The sequence below is a fragment of the Patagioenas fasciata genome, chromosome 3, assembly GCF_037038585.1.
Source record: "Patagioenas fasciata isolate bPatFas1 chromosome 3, bPatFas1.hap1, whole genome shotgun sequence".
Lineage (NCBI taxonomy): Eukaryota > Metazoa > Chordata > Aves > Columbiformes > Columbidae > Patagioenas > Patagioenas fasciata.
The window spans coordinates 4,120,062-4,132,173 of NC_092522.1; the positions used below are offsets into that span (position 1 = coordinate 4,120,062).

The 12,112-nt window shown below is 45.4% G+C and overlaps 1 protein-coding gene across 7 annotated transcripts in view; it reads left to right on the forward strand.

Moving 5' to 3' along the window:
* The window catches only part of BMP2 (bone morphogenetic protein 2), an 86,724-nt gene that overhangs the window by 55,379 nt on the left and 19,233 nt on the right, over positions 1 to 12,112 (forward strand). For all 7 annotated transcript variants that reach the window (XR_011738065.1, XR_011738069.1, XR_011738068.1 and 4 more), the window contains one exon: positions 9,585 to 9,712. The gene's annotated coding sequence lies outside the window, so the exon portion shown is untranslated. The remainder of the gene's footprint in view (positions 1 to 9,584; positions 9,713 to 12,112) is intronic.

The window sequence follows — 12,112 nt, forward strand, 5'->3', positions numbered from 1 at the left end:
CTGGCCAGGTCTTACCTGCGTCTGCCTCCTCGTCCTGCGGACTTCTGCTGACTTGGGCTGGTGTGCGCTGTAAACCCGGCTCTGCAAAGACATGCGCTGGCCATGAGTCATTAGCAAGCATGCGAAGCTAATTGGCAAAATACTCATAAAAGATTTTGAAGGTGGGTTAATTACAATTCATTACACTGTAAACTGTCCCCAGGCTATTGTTAAAAAATGCAGGAGTTTCAAGGTCCAGTATTTTATGATTCATTTTGCCATGCAGTGAAAAACAGACTCTATATCAAACTACATTCATTATAGTTAAGACCACAAAATCTTTATTGGTTTTCCCAACATTCCCTCCTTGTTATATGAATTCATATGGACTGCACATTTCTAACAATTGGCAAGAAGGCACGAAATAAAATTTATGATATTTTCTTACCTTCTACTCATTGCAGCCTTAGAAACTGCCCGTTCTAGTTGCTTTACCTCTTCCCACCTTTATTTATTTGAGCTGATAGGATGAGAAATCGAAAAATAAAGGAAAAATGAATGGGAATGACTTCGCTGTACCTAAGGTTTGGTTGTCTGGTGAATCTGGCTGCTGGGTGTATGCGCAGGAGCTTCAGCTCCAAAAGGATACTGGTAATGAAAGAGTAATAAAGAAGTATTACCCACATGCTTTGCTGGATGAGGACCTTTGTCTACTCATAGCCAAATTCTCCAGCTTATGAAAGAAGATAACAGAGCCTTTGACTGTCTTTGCTTACACCAGAGATGTCAAATAGTTATATTTTCTCCTGAAAGGTCTGTGGGAGGGAGGCGTTGCTATCAAGTAGCTTGGTATAATTCTCAATAACGCTGTGTTGAGAAAAAGTTTAACAGAGGACCCAGCTGTGACCACTGCTCATCAGTGCCACCTTTGTGCCCTGGTGCTCCTCGTCCCCTCGTGCCGGCTGGCACTTGGGCTCTCCTTTGAGCCTTCAATGGTGCCATTCAGCCGAGCTTTGCTCACTTGTACAAATCCTGGACTTGCTCCTGCGCTGGCCCAGCTGAGCCTGACTGCACCCAGCCCCGCTCTCACCTTCATCTACATCGCCAGGAGAATCGCCGGTGGGGGCATTTCCAGCACAGCCCAACTCATTTTGGGTTTAAATAGGTGCCAGTAGGCTCTAAGCATGTTACTAATACACAGCGTTAAGCTACAGCGGGCTGAGCTCAGCTCAGAGCCCAGCCCTGCCCGGCTTTGTGGCACAGCAGCCACCGATGGTGGTTAGAGCCAGATCAAAACCAGGTTTAAGCATAAGGAGCAAATAATGGAAATAGCCAGGGATTACTCTTCTCCCCCATCAAAAATGTCGATGACATGAATGGGTTTTGTTCTTTCAGTTAATATTTTACCATATTTTTTTTTAAGGTGATGGGGAGAGGGGAAATACTGAAGAGACCTCTCACTCAGGCAATAATTGAATTGCTGCTCTTAGTTTTTTCGTATTGAAACCTCTAAATCTTTCAATGAAACGGGATGGTTTTGGAGGCAAAAATTTTCATTCAACTGAAAAAATGCCTTTTCCATCACAAAAGAAAAAAAAAGCTTTAAGAGAAAAGGAAAAACAAACAAAAAACTAAACCCAAACCCTTCCTGCTTGAAATTAGCTGTGTGGGAGCATCAGTTTGTTGTTGTAAGACTCAGTAATGGATTTATTGTAGCGTGCATTTTTTTTGTTTGCATTAACATAGTGTAAAGTGATAAATATCTTCGGTTGGCTATTTTGTCTGAGGTTTTCTCTGGGAAACTGGATTTCCTTACATAACAGTGTCAGAACTGCCATATTTATTGGGATCGAGAATCTGTCAGCTCTGTTTTCCAACAGAGCCACGCATAGAAGAGCTAAAATGAACCTGAGTACTTATGGTCCTTACGTTGAGTAGTTTGCCAGCCTGCACACCTGCTCTGTCACCCTGGGGACCAAACCCTTCCTACTGATGTGACCCAAGGCTGTGACAACAGGAACAAAGCCTGAGGCGTCACCTGCGCTCTGTGATTTACAACAGAGGCATTTTCCTACCGGCTGACCCACCATACGGGATGTGCCTCTTGCTTCCTGTCCCAAAATCCTCTCCCGATTGCACTGGTGGGGACCACCGGTCACTGTGCCAAGAACTGAGCAAAGGCCAGAAGGAGTTACTGACCCAGTGGCCAGAGCTCAGCTGGGTTTCACCAGCCCGTGGGCATTTGGAGCAAAGAACTTGGAAATCAGAGTTGAACGACAGTGATATTTATGGGTACTCTGACTAATCTCTGTGCCTGGGACTTGACAACTATATCCAAAAACATTGGCAATACTTCTTTTGTCTTGTTTTGTTTTGGTAAGAATTATAGCTGTTCCTGTTGCCATCTCACCTGGAACTAGTACATAAAGAAACTTCATCAACGTCACTTCATGACATTTAGCGATGTCAGTGCTGTCACTGGACAGATGTACCAGCGAGTGAAATGGGAGCAAAAGAGGGAAAAACGAGTGACCAGATTTTTCCGAACTCTCACAGAGATTTGTTTCTAGTGGTGGAGAGATTTTGCAAGTGGCAAGTGTCAGTATTAAGTACTGAATTCTTCTTTTTCCCTTTGGTCTCATTATAAACAGGGATATTTGTTTTTAAAATAGACATTTTTCATCACTTCTTTTTAAGGTCATGCCTCTGTAAGGCACACAGATGCTGAATTTGGACAGGACCTTTTAGCCATAATATATGAAGCTCCAAAATTTCAGAGGCTCCATTAAGAATATTGTGCAGAAATTGGGAATTTTGCCATTGGCTTGATTGGCTCCAGGATTACACCCTTGCTGCTCCTTGGAAGTCATCTTTGATTTGGAAATCAGCTTGAAAAATGCTGTGATACATTGCTCTCCAAGGAGATTCCTGCTACTTCATCGTTTTGATGAGGCTGTAAATAACAAAAGAGCCTTACTCATCAAGTGCTCCTCCAGTCCCAGCTGAACTCGGAGTAGTCAGGAATGGGCAACAGCAAAATGTTAATCAAATTCCTTCGACTCTCCAAAATGTTGAGCGGAGCTTCTCCGAGACTGCAGAAAACTCTCCATGGGAAACTGTCAACATTTCTACTTAACATATTGTGTCAACATTTGGCATCTGTGGATCAGCTGATGAAGTAGTTGGAAAAAACAGGAAAATACTATTTTATGGATGTTTGGAATATATATCTACATGAGCTTATACATCAAATATATACATGAGTATATACATCAAATATAGGCATCTTTCTATCTAAAATATACATACTACCTATATACGGAGTTTTCCAGTTGTCAGCTACGTGTGCCTGTGTATGTGGTGTTCAGGTGATATTTATATAGGACAATAGAAAAATTTTCAGCCAGCCCCAGTTTTGAGCCCATCACTTTAAAGGCAGATTTACTTGTTTGTTTGTTTAACAAAACCATTTTGACAAATGGCCCCAAAAGCTGTTCTGGACAGGCAAAAATCCCATTGACCTCAGTGAACCTGGATTTCACCCCCAGTCTTTGGAAAAATTGTACAGATGTCCAAATAACACACAGTCCTATATCCCATAATCGAAGCCTCCCCATTGAGCTTATTTACTTTTACACTGTGCACGATATTAAACTCCAACTCTTTAAATTCCTGCTCTTATTCTGGGCCCAGGGGAAGGACCCACCTCTTCTGTTTTCATTGAAACTCATTGAGGTTGGTGGAAGTACCTTGCTGAAGGTCCCTCACGTAAATTGCTTCCTACAGTAAATTCAAAGGGATTAAAATCTCACAATTGGATTTTATAACCTTTTGGAATTAAAAAAAAGCCATTCTGGCTCAAAAGCCACTGACATTTTCTCTAGCAGAGGCTGAGTTGCTGAGAACTCTGTAACACTCCCCCTCAGTGAGCCAAACCCTGCAACTCAAAGCAGGGAAAAGCATCATAAATCCTTACAAACCAGAGGCACTGCGATCGAGCTGCACGCCGATAGCCCAGCCATCACCTCCGGAGCCACCAGCAAAGGTGACATTATCACCGCCACAAAAGCAACCTGAAGCCCTATGATGAATTCAGGTCCCTTGGGTGACCTTGGACACGGTGCGTACACTCTTTGCCTTCGCTTCCCCATCTAGAAGGTGGAGCTAGTAACTCTTGATTTGCTCATCATGTTTATTTAAATTATAAACACCTTTAGGCAGAGGGAACCTCTTACAATGTTTCCATACAATGTCAAATAGAAGGCCCTTGTCGCAGCTCAACCTCCAGGTACTACATGGAGGCAAACAGAACATGGCGGAGTGCAGATTTCAAATTAGAAATCTATTAATAATACCAAGTAATTCTTATTCTCTCCCGCTTTTGGCACTTGACCCTATTCAAGATGATTTTAGTTTGTTTGTAAGAAGGTACAAGATCAAATGCTGGGGACCCTCTGTCTCCAATTCCCATTAAAGTTGACATTACACTCACCAGCAATTTGTCTCAGAAGTGTCCCAGGGTTTCCCTCTTAGATTTTTAAGCAGCCGTACGGCAGAAAGCAAGAAAGCATGAACTTTATCTGGTCCTGAACCTGCAGCTGTAATCAGAATCTTTATGATGAAGTTCAGCTGGAAGAGCAAAGGAGAGAAGAAAAAACCAAACACAAAACAAAACAAGGGAATGCCATCAAAGTCTTTCAAAGCCAGAAATTCATTTTACCTTTGTCAATGACTGTGGTTTTCAAGGATAAAGATCAAAGCGATGACCGTGGGCAGAGCTATGACAAACGCCGAGATCAGGCTGTTAAACCCTAGCATTAGCGCTACAGTTAGACTGGTGTCTAGACTAGCAGAGGGTGCTCATGCCAGGTCTGGCAAACGCGGCAGCGCTGCACTTGCATCAGAGGGGCGGCGGGAAGAGTGAGGCATCCAGATTGCAGAGGGAAGGGAGCAATCGGACTCCAGCAGAGTGGAACTGGAAAAAGGAAGTTTAGGAAAACAAACAAACAAAAACCCCACAACCAACCAAAAGAAAAAAAAATAAAGCAAAACAACAAAACAAAACAAAAAAGTCACCACCAGATTATTGCCTGAGCTCAGGGAAGGCAGCTGAGAAGACTCATCCCCCCTCCTGGTTTTTGCATGGTGATTAATGGACACAGAAAGCTTAGATAACTGGGGGAAAGTAATGCCAAATTCTTATCAATACAGATGAGCTGGCTTCATATTCCTCCAGCCCTTTCATGTGGAAATGAGGCTGCTTTTGATGAGGCCAAGCCCGTGTTTGACATAGCTTGGCTGGGATGTGCACGGCGAGGGTTCAGGTGCCTGTGCGGAGAATCCCCACAGCTGGATGGAAAAGGGGAGACCCTTCCTGGGGGCAGAGAGTGCCGAAAGCTCCCTCGCTTTCCTCGTGGGGAGGACAGAAAGCTTTTGTTCCACAGAATAAATGCACACTGAGGTCTGAGATGATGGTTGCAAGGTGGTTTTGGCTGGTGAGGGGCCCTGTCCTGCAGTGTCTCCACATTCCTCCAGAGACCTCTTGCACAGATGCTTAAAAATAACACCCTGCCACATCCCGAAGGAGGAAGGTGGATAAATGAGGGGAGGACACACACGCTCACAGCAGCTCGAGAAAAATTGTGTGCTGCTGGGCAGCCACTGTCACTGGAGCATCTCAAAACTCCCCAAACACTTTAAACCAACCATTTCTCATCACAGTTACATTGGCTTCCACCAGTCGTGATGAGTTCTAAAGAAGCTGCAAACTCACGTGGGCAAATGTCATCTCCAATGGATGAAGACAGACTGGAGGAAGTATTTTCCCAAACTCAGTTGGTTTCAGCTGTGCTTCACGCAGGGGCTTGTGTTGCCCATTGTCAGGAATACGCTGTAGTACTTGCTAGAAAGGATTAGCTAAGACTGAGACTGGTCATACACTATTCTCAGCTCTGTCACTGACTCACCTGCGTGGCCTCGGGCGAGTTGCATGGCTATTTGTGCCTTAGTTTACCTGTTGGTAATAGCAGAGATAGTAACAGTCTCACAGAGTGGTGAGAGAATTAGTTAATTAATATTTGGAAAACAGTTTGTGCCTTGACGTCTTTGTGCCTTTGTTTACCCATCAGTAATATCAGAGATAATAACTGTCTCATGGAGAGGTACAAGGATTAATTAATTATTTGAAAGGCAGTTTGAGATCCTTGGATGAAAGATGCTATGTGAGTAAAACATATCATTAAAAACATCTCCCGGTCCTCTGTGAAGTTAAAATAAAGCTGGAGCTTCTTAGTCATTCAAATAATTAAACCATAAATACTGTTTATTTTAATCTTCCCTTTAAAAAAATAATCTAATCTAGGCAGTGATACCAGCCAAAGAATGAAAAATGTTTCGAATCCAGGAGACCTATCAATTTGAAGAGCTTGATTCTTAATTGCTTTTTGATTTCTATCAATGGAAAGTGAGAGCAATTGTATTTACAAATGCCTGCAAAAGCACAGGGCAGCCGGGAGGACACCCCCAGCTCCTCTGCAGGGTTCCAGCCTGCATATTCACACGGATACCGCATCTGTACCCTGAGCTGCACAGGGTTCTCACACCATCCAGGCAAATGATTCTATTTGACTTGGTAACCAACAAGGAGGTGTAGACCAGCCTATCTTGAAGACATGTCAAAGCCAGCTTCCCCCCAGAACACGGGTGCGTTGAAACAGGGACACAAAAGCAACTTTTCTTCCCAGGAATGGTGTTTGAGGGACAACTCCACCAAGCAAAAGTGCCAGCCATCAGTCATCGATCCATTCAGCTGTTTGCATCCGGTTTTTTCTTGCTCTCTCTCACTAGTTTTTGTGCATGTTTTTGTTTTACAAACCACACATGCGAAGAAGAGGGTTGCAGAATCAAGGTGGTGGTTTTTAATTGAACTTTTTTAAAGTGTAACTACTATTGGGAACCTGCTAGAATAATAATCTGCCATACTGGACACTCAAACCACCATCCCAGAGGAGCTTTCCATGGGCTTGGAAGCACTTGTCTCAGCCTTTCCATGGGCTCCCACTCCTCTTTGCCCATGGAAAATTTTGCAGTAATCCCTAAGCAACCTGTGTGGGAATGCGGGGAGGAAGAAAGGACGTAATTGCCTCCCCGAGCTCCAGCGCCTTCATTAGTTAAATGTCCTCCTGCCTTTTCCACGCTAGCCCAGCTTCTACTGAATTTTCATCAGGCCAGAAGAGGCCTTGAGGGCCATTGGAGAGTAACCATCAGATAAAAGCAGTTGTCATCCTCCTTATGCGGCAGGCAGGGAAGCAGACACAGGTAGACTGGTCACACAGGAAGGAGAGGAGGGACCCGGTGACTCAGAGCTTATGACTCCCAGCTGTCAGCTTGAGACGCCGTTCCAGCCAAGTATAAAAGCACACGGTTATCTCTGAACTCATGAATAATTCCATTGATTTAAGCCATAAACTTCAGCATCAGGGCCCTAACCACCTGGCTGTGCTTGCCAAGGATGGAAAAATAGGAGTGCAGGTCTGGATAGGCCCGAGATATTCCTCTTGACATAGAGGAACAGCAGCAAATTGTAGATTCCCTGGTGCAGGTTTCTAAGAGAACTACCAATGGGGATGAAAAGGTGGCTTGATCCCTGAGATGAGATGTCCCTTGGGGATGATGTAGCTCCCGTGCCAGCCCCAGGAGGTCTCTCCACATTGGACATGAGTGGACTTGGCCACCTACCTCACAGTTGCCCTGTTGGATGCTTGTGCAGGGCTGCATGACATTGACCTTGGTGACTCCCCAGAGCACCATGCCCAGGTGATGTGATCCCACTCCCCAGGCTTTGCTGGAGGGAAACCAGGTTCCCTTGAGAGTGAAAAGGGATATTTGCATATGTGATGACACCAACTGTCCTCTCCCAATGGGGATGTAGTGAGTTCTTTATCCCCTTGCTCACGCAGAACCAGGAAATGACCTGGTTGTGAAGGAGTCTCACCCACACGCAGAGGCGTCCCTCAAACCTCTACAGCCCAGTTCAGGATACAGTTTACTCCCCCACAGCTGCTTTTGACCTTGTATTTCTACCAAAGGGCTAAGAGATCAAGGCAAACAAGAAGGAAGCAATATTCCTGTTGTTGATGGGAGAGTGAGTGAAGCAACCTAAATTATACACGGCGTTGCCTACCAGATGGTCAGAGCGTCTCTCCCTTCTATTATGCAAAGTAATAGTTTCACAGACAAACTAGAGGGGACTGGAGATACCAGAGTATTTGGGAAACACGTCCCATAGCTGAGTGAAAGGCGTGTTTTACTTCTGGCTGGTAACATGGGATTTCAGCTGGATGCCTGTCATTCAACCCTTCCCCAGGGGTGAAAGGTGTCAGCTCTGCCTCTGAGAGGAAGCAGAAAGACCGTGAACCCAAACAGATCTGGAGCCAACATTTATAACGGCGGGCTTAGGTTTTCCAGACTAGAACAGGAAGTGGTGGTTTAAAAAAAAAGCGCTCAATAAATGTGGGCAAAGCCCATTTTGCTTCTCACTTACGAGATGCTTTCATTTTGGTCCCTTGTAGCTGTGGACACTGACTCGTGATCTCTCAGCTGGAGTCACAGTGGGGCTGTGTGAGCTAAATTAACCCATCCCCATTGCCTAATACATTCAAATATTCTTCCCAGTCTGCATCTATCTGCTGCCCCATGTCATTATGGCATGTCGACACGGGAACTGAAGGTGTGAATGGAGAGCTACTTCTGCTGGCTTTAGCTTACAACAGTTCAGATATTGGCGCAATGCTCCCCTGGGAGCTGGGATGGATGGATGTCTGGGGCTGGGATGGATAGATGTCTGGGACTGGGACACATGTCTAGGGCTGAGGCTCCCAGGGAGCCCCACTGCCCCACACCGCCTGGCTGGAAGCCCCCTCAGTCTCGAGTTTGTTTGCAGCACGGACAAACCCATCCTGAGGGCAAGGATGAGAATATTCTCTCCACTTAATGATCATACAGATATTTCGCACAATAGTCTATGAGCAGAGCTCCTCAGCAAGCATAAACACCTACTGAGAGCACATACAGGAATGAAAATTCCTCTTATAAGCCTTGATAGACTGGCCTCCTTTGTGCCCGTTGTGCAAACCCACCAATAAGCGGGATGCACAGACTTAATTTCACTAATAATGGCATTGATCCATACATAAAATAGCCAAGCCACTAATGGCTTTGGGTTTGTGCATCATCTGAAGGCTTTAAAAGGGTATCACACAGATCTCATACCCACATACAATTGCCATTTTCTCTCAAATGCAGCTTTCATTGGAGTAGTGCAAGATCTAAAAATATGTCAGGCTTCCCTTATGGCTTTTCAATAACTGAAATTCAGCTGATGAAATCTCAGATTAGGAATGGAGGCCCTTGTTCTCAGAGCTATGGGCTGTCAGCTCTTGGGCTGATTTCTGAAGCAGTTCACCCCATAGTAAGAAGTCCTTTAAGAATCAGCAGCAAATACTGGACCAAATTCAGTCACCTTTCACTTGGCTGCAGATTCCGCTAGCACAGGTGCTGCAGTTTACAATCCACATTTAATTTTCCCCTCTTTCATCTTTCCCTAGGAACACAAAGGGAAACCAAACCAGGAAAGGACAGAGGAGCCCAGCTTGCACCTGAGACGCTGCTTGAGGACCCAGCAGTCTGACTCCTACTACAAGACCTGCCGCCTACAGACTCATGCCTACTTCAGGTAAATTGCATCACAGCTTCCCCATCACTCGAATGCAGTTAAATATATAGTTAAATACAGCATTGATTCTATAGCTTTTACAAACTGACAGGTGGAAAGCGTTTCCTTGGAGCTAGGCACTTGTAATACTGCATTTTTAAGGCATATACGCCAAAATTCAAGCCATGGGAAAACCAAAGGTTTGATAACAAAGCGTGGAAAAACCCCGACAATTATTGGTTCAAGCCCTCCCTTTTCAGGCTGCACCCAAAATGCAAGTGAGACTATATTGGACAAATCCTCCCAGCCAGAGTGCCGTTCACCGAGTCCCAACCTATTTCACACCACGCAAAATCACTGCAGGAAAAGGCTGACATGGTTCACAAAGTCCATAGCACTGTACCTTTGCTCATGACAGTGACGCCAGCCGATTGCCAGCGTCTCGGTGTCTGGCCCAAGCCGATGGCAGATGGCTGTGTGAAGCTAGGACCTGGGAAAAATGGGGATAACATCAGGAATAAAACCAAAAACATCTTACGTACCTACTAGTCCCATCTCACCCCGCTCTGGGAAGATGCCTACTTGCCATGGACTGAGTCAGGGCTTGGTCTTGTGGTCTTTCAGTGCTCTGCGGAGCTACCGCGGGCTTGCAGGCTTGGAGCTGTTGGCACATCTCGTCCCATCTGCTGTGTGCAAGGATTTTCCAGCCAACACTGCGAACCAGCAGCTTGGATATTTCCACCTTGTTTTGGCTGTTTTGGCCTATCTGTGTGTGTGAACGAACATGCAGCGTCCATATCAGGTCAGTGGGTCAGGATGGAGCAACAGCACCTACTTGGGAGTATCTGCTGGCTCCTTTGAAAACTTCTCCCCGTACTTTTTTATTGGATCTTAGATTACCACAACGTATCTGCCTGGATCTGGGCTTTGATTCTCCACAGCTCTATCCCAGGCTGGCTGGGGTAGCGCCTTTCCCTCAGAGACCACAACTAACAACTCTTCTCAGGGAGAGGGAGGAATGGGGTAGTGGCTGCATTTGGAGGGTGGGGAGAGGGAAAGGCTGTTTGAGGCCACTGTCTGCATAGGGGAGCTGCAGGGCTGGTAAGAATGATCAGGAATCATCTTATTTCTCCTTCCCTGGGTTGCTAACTCCATCTAGGGGACCACCACTCTAGGTTCTTCCATTACCCGCATCCCCAGGTCCCACATTCCTGGTTCTCCCCACCCCAGCTCTACCCTGACCTCCCCACCATTCCCCAGGCAATCCCTGAGCGTTCAGCTGTGCTGTGGCCACATTCAATTTTGCCTACGTGGCTGAGAAATGTCAGGTTTTCATAAAAATACCGGCTCGCCTGCAGGGAATGAGGTGGAAGCTATATCTTCTATTTCCTGCAAAGGCGTGTTTGCAAGACACTGGTTTGCAAGACACTTGGTTTGCAAGACACTATGCAGATGAGCGACACTGTGAAAGGCAGGGCCAGCTCCCCGGTGGGGGAAAACAGGGTAGATCAAATAGTTATCCAGGTTTCCATCAGCCGCGGGGCTGGCGGGGTGACAGGGAGGTCGGCTTGCCGTTTCGCACGGATGGCTCACCTCTCTGCCAGCTCCAATAAACAGGGGCGCCTGATGCCAGCAGAGCTGGGCTGAGCTTCACCAACAGATGCGATTTGTTCCCCGCCTGCTCCGTTGGTGCGAGCGGCCTCCTCTCTGCAAAATAAGCACACGAAGAGAAGCTGAAATTGCCAAGTGGGAATCCGGTCTGTGTTCATGCTGAGAGTTGGCCGAAGAAGGAGAAAACATCAGTCTCAAAAGGGTTTTCAAGATTTGGATGTTTGGCTTTATCGTTTGGTAGGTTCAAACATAATCTGTCAACTCCCATCAGGAAAAACAAGAGGGCAAATAGCCCAACCTTTAAAAGTCAGTGCTGCCGTGGCTACAAAGTTCACAGAAAACATGGGAGGAAAAAATAGTAGTTGGAACCCATTACCTGAACACAAATCTGCACCTCATAACCAAATATTGGGGGGTTCCTTTCTGTCTTGTAGTGCTAAGAAATTCTGGCTAGAATATTAGAAGTGGAAATGTAAAAAAAATCTCTTGAAATTAATCATAATTTTCCCGTCAAATTTAAAGTTAAATTGTGGAACTTCCATGTTCCTCAGCTGTTTACGTTTTGCGTTTGAGAAAATTCATGGTAAGGTGTAAAGATTTTACCTTTGGATGATTTCATTATTAGCAGGCCACAAACGAATTAGGTGGATGATGCAAAAATGAAGGCCAATAAAATATTTACAAGGATTCTTCATTCTGTGTGAAACATCTTTTATATATATGTGCATACGTATATACTATAAATAATAGAAATGATGCTCATGTTTTATACTAGGGATGTAAACACTGGTCCCAACAGCAGTGGCAAAT